The sequence below is a fragment of the Schistocerca cancellata genome, chromosome 2, assembly GCF_023864275.1.
Source record: "Schistocerca cancellata isolate TAMUIC-IGC-003103 chromosome 2, iqSchCanc2.1, whole genome shotgun sequence".
Classification (NCBI taxonomy): Eukaryota; Metazoa; Arthropoda; class Insecta; order Orthoptera; family Acrididae; genus Schistocerca; species Schistocerca cancellata.
Window position 1 is genome coordinate 609,472,596 of NC_064627.1, and position 12,855 is coordinate 609,485,450.

Sequence of the window (12,855 nt, forward strand, 5' to 3'; positions counted from 1 at the left end):
CAGCGGCAAAGGAGTCGGCAGAACCAGCGGGCGATACAGCCGGGCCCCGCAAATGGCGACTGGCGTTAACCCCATTCAGCCTGACCGGAAACAAAAATTACATTACAAATTTAAATGAAGAATCAGCGACCGTGGAACTCGTGGCTGCGGAACCAAATTAAAAGTTCGGATCCGAGCGTGACCTGCGTCGCTCGTTGTCATGTGTGTGCGTGTGTGTGACGTGAAGGCCCGGCAGCGCTGCGTGGTTCAGACGAATTTATTGCGGCCGGTCTGCGCACAGCGTGTATGTCTTCATTACGGCACACAGCGGACAAATTTCGCCACCGCCGCGGCATCGTACTGTATGCCACTAAAGCGGTATTGGCTGATGCAGCTCTTTCTGCCCGTAATAACGTCTGCCCTCGCACAGTTATCACGATTTACCGACTGGCGCCGGTACGCCTGCAACTTTTTGTGATTGTCACGTTGCGCGCCGTATTCAAATGCTGTTATCCCGCTAAACGTGCCGTGTCACTACTCCGGCTGTTTTATTACCTGCCATTTAATGGAGTCTGACAGGAGTACAAGTAAATGAGTTTACTCACACGACATTTCTCGTAAACGCCTGGAAAAGAATATAACAGAAGATGAATGGGTAGCTTTGAGAGAGGAGGCAATAGTGAAAGCTGCAGATAATCAAATTGGCAAAAGAAAATGCATATTATTGGATAACAAATGCGATACTGAACCTAACTGATGAAACGGGAAAATACAAAAATGCGGCAAATGAAGCGGGCAAAAGGGACTGTTCTCTCTCTTTCTCCGTCCGAACAGGTCTCGGAAGGCCCAACCGTACTGACCGATCGTCGTGGAGGACAGGCGTCACTTGACACGGATATGGAGGGGCAATAAAAATGATTCAAATGGCTCTGAGCACTATGGGACTTACCTTCTAAGGTCACCAGTCCCCTAGAAGTTAGAACTACTTAAACCTAACTAACCTATGGACAACACACACATCCATGGCCGAGGCAGGATTCGGACCGTAGCGGTCGCGCGGTTCCAAACTGTAGCGCCTAGAACCGCTCGGCCACCACGGCCGGCGACGGGCAATAGCTCAGCGCATCACTCTGCCGGCCGTTGTCAGTTTTCGTTACTGGAGTCGCTACTTGCTAATTAAGTAGTTCCTTAATTGGCTCAAACAAGGTCTGAGTGCACCCCGCTTGCCAACAGCGCTTGTTAGACGCTGACGGTCACCCATCCAAGTGGCAGTCAAGCCCGACAGCGCTTAACTTCGGTGATCTGATGGGAATCGGTGCTACCACAGCGGAAAGGCCGCTGGCCAAAAGGGAATATGCACGTCCATCAATGAGATTGACAGGAACTGGTACATGGCAAAGCAGGGACGGATAGACGAAAAATGTAAGGCTGTAGATTATGGATGAATAATGTGGTCTGGGCGCAGGATAGCGAGGACTTTAGCGCCCAGTCGAAAACAGCAAGAGAAGAGTGGCAGGAAAATAAAGTAAACAGGAACAGAAAACAGCAACGGATGTAGAAGTATGTACGACTGCAGTAAAGCTAGATGCCTCCTACAGAAAAGCTGATGACTTTTTGAAGAAAATGGAAGCAACTGTTTGAACTTTAAGAGTTCAGATGGAAAGCCAATACGATGCAAAGAAGGGAAGGCTGAAAGGAAGAAGAAATATATAGAGGATCTATATAAGGGAAACAAACTTGAAGACTGCAGAATGTTATAGGAATAGAAGAGGAAATAGATGAAGATGAGATGGGAGATATGACATTGCGAAAGCAGTTCGATAGCACACTAAAAGGCCTAAGCCGAAACAATATCGATGGCGTCCATGATATTCGGTCGTAATTATTGAGATCGTTGTGAGAGTCGTATATTTCAAAACTATTCCACCTGGTGTGAAAGATACAGCAGACAGGCGAAATAACCTCAGATTAAAAAAAGAAAGTAATCTTCTCGATTACAAAGAAAGTAGGTGCGGATGCCTTTGGATATTACAAAAGTATCACTTTAAGATGTCCCGGCGGAGGTTCGAGTCCTCCCTCGGGCGTGGGTGTGTGTGTTTGTCCTTAGGCTAATTTAGGTTAAGTAGTGTGTAAGCTTAGGGACTGATGACCTTAGCAGTTAAGTTCCAGAAGATTTCACACAAATTTGAACATTTTTGAGTTTAAGATGTCATGAAGGTCGCTCCTTGATGCGGAAGTGTCAACAGCGGCGAGCTTCGACTATGTAAACTCTTGTTATTCGGTTAGTGCTAGCGCAGTTTAAACAGTGATCAGTTGCTCCGGCATTCGATGAACTTTTCATAGCCTCTGCGAAATCGTTAAGACTTTTGCTACGCTGCGATCATCACTATGGACGGATGTGATTGTAGCCCCCCTGCTCCATGAACTTCGTAAAACCAGCTGCACAGCGTCGCAATAGATACTGATGCTCTTCATGCACCCATAAACGAAGTGACTAGCGTTTCAATCACCTCGTCACACTACGCAGACACACCCACACCCACTTGTGGCTGTCACTGCAGCAAGAGACGTGCAGCCCTCGCAGAAATCGCCAACGGGGTCGCACGTAGGAGGAACGAGACGACGGCCAACGAGACAAAATGGAGAAAGGACTACGGGTCGATGCCACCCAAGAAGGTGAGATCATCCGCCAACATGTAAGTTGCACTGATAACTTACACGCAACTATCAACAAAGGGTCTGTCATCTTATTTGCTGTAAGGAGAGACAGAAACATAGGCAGGCTTCACTCTATGACACTAGGCAAAATTATCAGATGGTAAACTTATTGAAGCATATAATGACTGTTACGGGGGCAGTGAAAAACCGTGTGAAAATTGAGACTGCCAGTGCCTTAGTGCAACGGTCTTTCTTAGACAAAGCAGATATGAGGGCCTATATTCCGAAGTTCTATACTACTAAACAAGGCGTCATCAATAATGTTGAAACCTCCCTTAACGGAGGACGAATTACTAACGGAAACGACTGTTGCTGAGAAGTTATTGCCATCAGGAGATTTAGCAAAGTTATAATCCTGACTGCGCAAAAGTTAATAAATCCGTGTCCAGTTTGTGTTGTAACTTTTAGATCACAGCGGTTCCATACGTTTTTTTTATGTTCATAGAGTTCGCTGTCCGTTTTAAAATGCTTTAATCAACTATAGCCGACATACTCGTCTTGAAACATTCAGTAACTGTAATTATATTTAGGATAATTTTCATTTATTATTCAGTCTCACTCGCATATTCTTAGACTGCATGTTTTCATCACTCTGGATCATCTTCTGATCTAAAACAAAGCAAAACTAAATATGTACCATCTAATATTTTATAACAAGTGGGAAAGAAAAGAACTGTACATAAATGTAGAGTTTGCCTAACTAGTTGCTCAGCAACCAGTCTTGTCCGCTCATAGCCCCTCCCACCGGAGGTTCGTTCCCTCCCTCGGCCATGGGTGCGAGCGTTGTCCTTAGCGTTAGGTTAGTTTAAGTAGTGTGTAAGTCTAGGGACCGATGACCTCAGCAGTTTGATTCCTTAGGAATTCACACACATTTGAACATTCCGCTCAGAGTCACATATAAGAGTACTGTGTTTTGCAACTGCGGTCGATATTTAAATAGGTGTATATTGGAGATAGAATGAGGGGAGGAGGTGAAAATGGAGTTAGGCTGAGTGAGGGAGCAGAAATAAAGCAGGAAGGCAGTGATGGGGATGTCATGAGTCTAATAAGAGGAGTCGTGCTAAAATTATAGAACGTAGGCCTATAATTAAGTAAAAATTCTCGTTGAAACGCTAATATTGTAGAACAATGGGTACGTAAAATGTAAAATAGTGAAATTGTAAAATGGAGCGGGGGAAGGGGATCGAGAGCTGACAAAGAGGGCAAAGCAGAGAGGGGGTGAGGGGAGGGAGGGACTGTGGCAGGGATGCTAAGGGCTTAACAATAGAGGGTCTTATACCAAAATTGCAAAATATCAAGTATGTAAAAAAACTTTCTGTTAAAATACCAGAATGCGTGCGTAAAATTGTAAGAGGGGGATAAAATAGTTTATTATACCTACAAGTGAAAACAAAGTAGTGATTACTGAAACAGTACCTTAAGATATTCAGAAAGTGAAACTTTGTAAGTATAACATCGTAACGTTTTACTCTGAAGGTATAAAAATAAAAGAAAAAATAAAAGAAAAATTGTTTAAAAACTTTTCGTTAAAACATTAAACGTACAGGCCTAGAACAATGAATGTATAAATAATGAAAGACATAAAGACCGTAAAATTACAGAAGCAGAATTATGAAGATAACCTAGAACGGCGTGAAATGTCATTAAGTACTATGGATTTTAAAAATACCGAAAGTATAAAACCGTAAGAAGTATAAAACAATAAATTATAAAAGTTAAATTATATGCAGCATCTAAAGTTATAGGAAACAGGGTGTGGCAGTTGCGGTTAAATGCATTCGCTTGTGCTTGGTGACATTATACGGCGCGCAGTTTTGCAGTATGTGCGGAAGCCAGTGTGCACGCCGGCCGGCTGCTAGGACGGCGTGTGAGTCGATGCGCTGCCACTTTCACTTCTCGGTGAGTGGGGCTGCTGGCCATACGTGCCCTGTGGTGAGAACAGGTTTTCCAAGTTTCCAAAAGATTCACTGTTAATAAAATCATTCTAATGACTTAACGTGTTGCCAGGTTTTTGCAGAGGGTGTGTAAAAATCTCTTTTTCTTTCAACATTATCAGGATGAGTCCCTTAGGTCCACGGTGTAGCACCTACAAATGCATATCAATAGTTCCAACAGCATGGTTCGATGTTACAGGTTGCTCACCAAACACTGATTCATTTCTGTGAATTGAAGCCGGCTCTTTCGATCGTATTTCAAATGTCCTGCCTATTTGACCACGTACACTTTAGTACAGTTTCTTCTCTTCAGTTTATATGCACCTGCTGCCGTGAATTTCGAGGCTTTTCTATTCACACGTTGCCTCAGTCTGAAGCTAATAATGTGATTGGTCTTAAACCCTATACGGGGATTGGTACTGCGGAATTATCTAGCAACAATTTCTGAAACCTGTCCTTTATACATCATGGGCATGTACATTACTTTCGTTTCTTCCTGTTCACTTATTAGCGTGCTGCCATTGATTTCGCACTGTTGTTGTCTCTTAATTTTCTGTAGTAACTTAGTTACTGTTAAGACTGGATAACCGTTGCTTACTGCAGCTTGCTTTACAATAGCGATTTTTTATTCCTCTCTCGCTCACTCATTGTCAGTCTTAATAACCTATTAATCATGGATCGAAATAATGCTACCTTGATTATTTCAGGGTGCCAAGACTTAGAGCCAGTAATAGTGACTGCAGAAGACGGTTTTTTGTACACGCTGAGAGCGTATTTACCCATCTCTTTTGTAATGTCGAGACAGTTCATGGCTCTTCATTTTTGTGTTCAACTGTAATTATAATTTTTGGTTGAATGGCACTCATTCTTTTCGCTATGTCATTAACATCGCTTCCATCCCCTTTAACTAACAAAATAATATCATCCACATAGTGCTCAAGTGGAGAACTTTTCTGGCTACTGCAGCTACTGGGTTTTCTAAATAATTAAGCAATTTTATACTTTCAGAGTTAAATAATATGACTTTATATTTTCAATGTCTCACACTTTGATTATCATTCAGTTTTCGGTACTTTATTTCCACTTTTATGATCAACTATTTTATTGCCCTCTTACAGTTTTATGCGTCCATTCTGGTATTTTAACAGAAAGTTTCTTACATAACTGACTTTCTGCAGTTTTAGTATAAGGCCCTCTCTTGTTAAAGCCATAGCATCACTGCCACTATCCCTCCTCCCTCCCCCCCCCCCCCCCCTCGCCCCCTGACTTGTCTTCTATGTCCTCTATCAATTTTTCATCGCTCCATTTCATAATTTTACTGTTTTATGCCTTTTAAATTTTACATACAATTGTTCTACACAAGAGAAATTTATACGCATTATAAATTAAAGCCCCACCATCCGCGTTTTTTATTTATATGTGTAAGCTAATCGCACAAACTACTGTTGGAATTTTGATACGGTTTTACATAGTAGATAGGCTGATTCGTGAGTAAGATTTGCGTATATAATTTATAATTATAGCAATGATGGGTACGTAATGTATGCATTGTTATCCGTTCCATATTTAATTGGCGTTTGGAATAACATCTTACGGCAGTGGCGGGACCTACAGAGGAGGCCGTATCTTGTTGGAAGAGCAGTAAACTAAACAGCTGCCGCAACTCGGGAGGGTAGCGAAGCTTGACCAGAATCTATACAAATCCATATATTACTACGTATTACAAATTAAAAGCCGCACGCCTTGTTATTTGCCTGCATGTGAACGCTAATCTCAGGAACTACTACTATAGGGAGTTTCATACGGTTTTCACTAATAGTTTCATCCGCGACGAAAGTGTGTGTATATGTGTTTTGTGTATATACGTTGTAATTTATAAACACACTGCCGCGATAAGCTGCAGCACTCATAAGGACGAGGTCAGTTTAATGACAAGCGATGTGGCATGTTGGTCACCACTGTAGCAGTATACGATAACAAATTCAGACCAAATGAAACACACATATCACAGTAAAGGGCGCCCAAACAGTCGATCAATACACAACGAACCGCCTCTCCCCCCCCCCCCCCCAATCCCCTACCCTCTGGAGGCAACGAAGGCGTGTATTCTCACATGCAAACTATCATAAACGTGCAAAATGGCAACCTGCAATAGAATGCAAAAGCCTTTTGTTGCCATTCGGCAACGGTTCTTGCAAGTTATGGAGTTTCTGCTTCACCATGTCCTGTCCGTGTTCAGCTGCTGTGTCCAGGGCAGTTGTGGTACACTTTGAAGAGCAAGTTAGCTCGCAGTAGCCGTGTGTGGACGTGCAATGCCCCCCAGAAAACACATCACATTTCCGTCGAAGAAATGGCAGTATCATGGGGATATTAGCCTGCAGCGGGCAGCCTGAAGCGGGCAGTGATCACCTTACCGTGCAAAAACACCAGATGTGACCGCGGGTTGTAACTGACTGACCTAACACACCACGAAGGCTGGGGTGGGACCTGTCGTAGGTGGATACACTCGGGAACAGGCCGTTCGGCAGGCCTACCCCGGACACACGTACGTACTTCACTCGCATACAAACAGAACCCACTTTCATAATTGAAGACTTCAGACTGCTGTTCCACTCTCCAGTCGACTCTTTCATGGCACTACAGTAGCCAAGCTTGTCGTGGTGTCAGTGGTAGCCTGACCAGGGCCACACGTGATCTTAGTCTAGCTGCAAGCGGACTGATCCCAACGGTCCTTGATGACACATCGAGTGCAACGTGTGCCCATATATCTTCAATTGATGATGTTCGATGCGCCACTGCTGCTCTCACGACGCGTCGATCTTGATGTGCACCTGTACTATATGGAAGTCAGAACCTGGTCTACGGGTGTGGGAATGTTGCACACACCACCGCTCAAAGCAGTGACGCACCACCGATATGTAGTGGCCAACATTTGCATCAAGGCGTGAATACGTCTATCCAGCTCCGCACAGGACCATCTTCGACTCTCTTCAAATGGCTGAAATAGTTCAGCAAGAGCTTGTACTCTAGTTGTTGTACCCTAGAATGAACCTGCACACACTGTTCGCCTCTGAACTCGACACAATTCCTGCGTGCAGAGTCAAGGCACAGGGAGCTCACGCAGACCTCCAAATCGCCATCTAATGGCCGATGACCGTGACAAATAAATCACTGTTACTGATAGAATGGGATTGTCAGGATCAGTAAATAATGCCCTTGAATATCTGAAACTAGCGTTTACAAATAACTTCAGATACATGAATACGTCACTCACTTCACCAAAAGAAATAACTTCCATAATAAAATCTTTAAAAACAAAGCATTCTAGTGGTTACGATGAAATATCAACAAAGTTAATTAAGGCATGTTCTTGTGAGTTTAGTACAATTCTGAGTTACTTGTGTAACCAGTCAATTATAACTGGGACATTTCCTGACTGGCTAAAATATGCGGATGTTAAGCCTCCATTCAAGAAAGGGGATAAAACCTACAGACCGATTTCATTTTTGCCAGCATTCTCAAAAATTTTAGAAAAAGTAATGTACAGGCAGCTTCTCAACCACCTGACCACAAATAACATATTATCAAAAACACAGTTTGGATTTCTGAAGGGTTCTGATATCGAGAAGGCTATTTACACCTACAGTGAAAATGTACTTAATTCATTAAATAACAAGTTACAAGCAGCAGGTATTTTCTGTGATTTGTCAAAGGCATTCGATTGTGTGAACCACAACATCCTTTTGAATAAATTAGAATTCTATGGTGTCACAGGCAATGCTGCAAAATGGTTCAAGTCATACCTCGCCAACAGGAAACAAAGGGTGTCAGTACAAGGGACTAGTGAATTAAGTAATCAGTCATCATCAGAATGGGAAGAAATTACAAGTGGTGTCCCACAAGGATCCATCTTAGGGCCATTGCTTTTTCTTGTGTACATTAATGATCTCTCATCAGTTACACATCCAGAAGCAGAGTTCGTTTTGTTTGCAGATAATACAAGTATTGCAATAAATAGTATGTCAAGTGTAGTTCTAGAAAGATCTGCTAATGATATTTTCATGGATATTAATAAATGGTTTAAAGCCAACTCACTCACATTAAACTTCGAAAAGACTCACCATATGCAATTCAGAACCTGTAAGAGGTTTCCACCCAGCATATACATAAAGTATGAAGAAGAGCAGATAGAAGAGGTTGACAGTCTTAAATTCCTCGAATTACAACTTGATAATAAATTCAGTTGGGAGGAGCACACCACAGAACTGCAGAAACGCCTTAAAAAATCTGTATTTGCAAATCGAGTGTTAGCAGACATAGGCGACATAAAAATGAAAAAGCTTGCATACTTTGCCTACTTTCATTCCATAATGTCATATGGTATAATATTTTGGGGTAACTCTTCAAGTCAAACAAAACTTTTCAGAGTCCAAAAGCGTGTAATACGTATTATTTGTGGAGTAAATTCACGGACGTCCTGTAGAAACATCTTCAAAGAACTGGGTATACTAACTACTACCTCTCAGTATATTTACTCCTTAATGAAATTTGTCCTAAATAATATATCCCTTTTTCCAACAAACAGCTCAGTTCATACATACAATACCAGGAACAAAAATGATCTGCACAAGGACTTAAAAGCAATTACTTTAGTTCAAAAAGGGGTCCACTACTCAGGAACACTCATCTTTAATAATTTGCCAGCAAACACAAAAAATTTAGTTACAAATAAAGATCAGTTTAAAAGGAGCCTGAAAGACTTACTAGTGGCCAACTCCTTCTACTCCATTGACGAATTTTTTAATAGAAACAAATGATGCATTGTATATATATTCATACTATTAGTATTGTTATTTCAGCTTTTTATTTTAAAAAAATTGACGTGTTTCACATCCATGAGGATCTCCTCAGCACGGATCTATGGAACGAAAAACAAATCTAATCATCTAATCACTAGCACTACAGCCTCTCAATATGCACATACTATACCCTGGCGTCACTGAAAACAGTCCTTGAAGGTGTTGCATTTTTTTTTCGGGCGGTTTATTTCTTGCAAAATTGGTTGAATTAATATGAATTAAAAGTCGCGTCGCATTTTTCTCTCTGTATGTGAAGCCAGTCTCAGGCACTACTGCAGAGGTTTTGATGCGATTTCACTAACAGAAAGATTGATTCACGAGGAATGATTGTGAGTAATTTTTTATTGCTAGGTCAGAGTAGTGTCCGTGTCCGTAGCTTACTGCTTGCCGGCACGGTTGCTCAGGGTCAAGTCGTTCACCCTCTGTAGTGAAAAAAATGAGTGCGGTCTTTATCGATGGAATCTGAGAGATGTCACGCGACATCCACACAGAACGGCAGAAGTAAAACGCTGAAGAATCATATATAAAGATAGTAGTGAGCGTGTATGGCTGCCATACGGAGGACCTGTGTTTGATTCCCGGTACTCCAAGGTGGTTTTCCTTGGTAGTAGGAATAGTGCGGGATGCCAACTGAGAACTGAGCGGCTACTTGAATTAACTGTAGCGGTGCTCAGGCCTGCAAAACCGACAACTAGTGGAAGGGGGGTAAATGGAAATGAGCGTTTGGCGTTATTGGCCGGGAGGCCCCTTGCGGGGCAGGTCCGGCCGCCTTGGTGCAGGTCTTATTACATTCGACGCCACATTGGGCGACCTGGGCGCCGGATGGGGATGAAATGATGATGAAGACAACACAACACCCAGTCCATGAGCGGGGAAAATCTCCGACCGAGCCGGGAATTGAACCCGGGCCCGTAGGACGCCAATCCGTCACGCCGACCACTCAGCTATCTGGGCAGACGGAAGAGGGGGTGTGATGGTCCCACGCTCATCCATACCGCTTGACGATCTTAGTCTTGCAGCAAGGAGACGGTTCCCAACGTTCGTTGATGACACATGGAATGCAGCATGTGTCCCGATTGGATCATCTTTGGCTGGCACGGTGGTGATTTTCTTATCTGCGCCAGTCAAGTCGTTCCGCCACAGATAATGTGTGTTACTTGTGCAGAGCCGGGGCGAGTCGCTAGTCTGACATAAATGTAATTGATAAGAAGTCTTTCCTGACGGTACTTATATGGAATATAGCTTTCCAGGAAAGTGAATCGTGGAAGACAAACAGTTCAGACAAGGCGAGCATAAAAGCTTTTGAAATGTGGTGCCAATGAAAGATGCTGAAGATTAGGTGGGAAGATCGAATAACTATTGTTGAGGTACCAAAGTGCGCTGAAAAAAAGGAAGAAATTGTATCACAGCTTGAATACCAAGAAGGCTCGGGGGACAGGCCAAATCCCGACGTTTCAAGGAATGGTGAGTTTGGTGATGGAAAGAAGTGCGGCTGTAAAAATTGTAGAGGGAGGCCAACGCTTGAGTAGAATAAGCAGGTTCAAAAGGATGAAGGTTGCGGTAGTTATTCAGAGATAGAAGAGGTTTGCACAGGTTAGTTTAGCGTGGAGAGGTGCATCGAACCAGTCTTTGCAACTGAAGACCACAACAAGAATAAGTCAAGTCAAAGGTCGGAAGAAGGCAATGGTATGTCGCCTCCAATAGGACTATGACTAGTAAAGAAGAAAGAAGTTCAAGATTACTTTTTGGTTATTGGAAGCTTTCTTGTTATCTGGCGGTGACAAAGTTATGACCACATGTGTGGAGTAAAATTTCTGTAAATGTTTGCTGCCTTCCGGAAATCTGAGTTGGAGTGAGTGTTAAGTATACGGGGTGATCAGAAACACTGTGGGAAGTTTGTAAGGCTGTTGGAGGGTAGAGTTTGCTGAGAAATAATTGTTAAGAAACAAATTTAATACGTTGCGCCGTTTCCGAATTATTGAGGCTTGAAGTTACCCAACCAGGACGTTGCGCTCGCAGGTTCAAGTGGTCTGCCAGAGTCAGTGTCGCCAAACGTGTTCTTCGTTTAATTTTCTAAAATGGAACCAAGAGAGTGATACGAAAACTGGACATGGAGCGGTAATAAGGACCTAACCCAAGCCAAAGACTGAACGGCCTAATTGACTAGCTTCAATGTTAATTAACTCGGAAACGGCGCAACATACCGAATTTTAATCTTAACAATTATTTCTCAGTACAGCCTGTCCTACAACTCCGTTACAAACTTTTCAGGCTATTCCTGACCACCCGTACAGCTGCGAGTATTGTAATTTGTATTGTTTTCTCTCTTACAGGTGTGTGGGTTAGGAAACACTGAAATATTTTCTACTGAGATACATCTGAAACATATAAGCTAATTTGCAGTTCATATTATACTTTTTAACGGTAGTTTGTGCGTGTTTAATTTACTTCGTTTATAGTATGCATTCCAACTTATAACAATGAGAACATTATAAAACATTTCAATTAATCAGTGAAGTGTTAAGACATAGTGTGTGTGTGTGCGAGAGTGAGTGTGTGTGTATGTGTGTTCGTGCTGTTCTACAGCACTTTACAACATGTCCAGAACTTCTCACTACCGTACGTCGGTGAAGAACCAGACTGAAACGTATAAGAAACGAAAGACGTCATACGAATTTATTACGTTACAGTCTGTGTAATTAGTATCACTTAGGCATGGCAGACCTAACTTTCGAATGTGTCCTTTCAAAAGAATAGTGGACAGGAAAAAAGGAAGTCATTTAAGAACCAGGAACTGAAAAATTACATACATAAAAATATTTCTAAACATAACATTGCCTTTATAAAGCCCTGGAACTGTTGGAACAGAGTTCTTTTTGTGGGAAATAATCGCCAGACAGTGTAGTTCTGACACTGATTTGTTTACTTTAGACTATGGGCCTTCTGTAAATGTCTGTGTCAGTCCGCTCAAAGGTCGGAGGAGCCGAGGCTGTACCATGACTATCAAAGAACTACGATCTTCAAACCTGTGTCTGGTGCCCAGTACATACATTGCTCGAAAAAATAAAAAATCGCAACACTAAAAAATAATTAATTTTGAGTAATAAAAGAGGGAATACATTTGTCTAGGTAACCTAGTTAGTAATTAACATTGCACGATAACAGATTCATGTAAGCGAGAGATAAGCCACTGCAAATGTATGCTGCTACATTAATAACCGGTGTAACTGGCAGAATGCTGAATGCAAGCAAGCAAATTTGCATACATTGTGCTGTACAGGTACCGGATGTCGATTTTTGGGATTCAATCCCACGCCTGTTGCACTTGGTCGGTCAGTACAGGGACGGTTAACGCTATTTATTGT

At 42.4% G+C, this 12,855-nt stretch overlaps 1 pseudogene; it reads right to left on the reverse strand.

The window, feature by feature from the left end:
- Positions 1 to 1,203: 1,203 nt before the first annotated feature.
- LOC126163823 (5S ribosomal RNA) lies at positions 1,204 to 1,322 on the reverse strand (annotated as a pseudogene).
- Between the last annotated feature and the right edge of the window lie 11,533 nt (positions 1,323 to 12,855).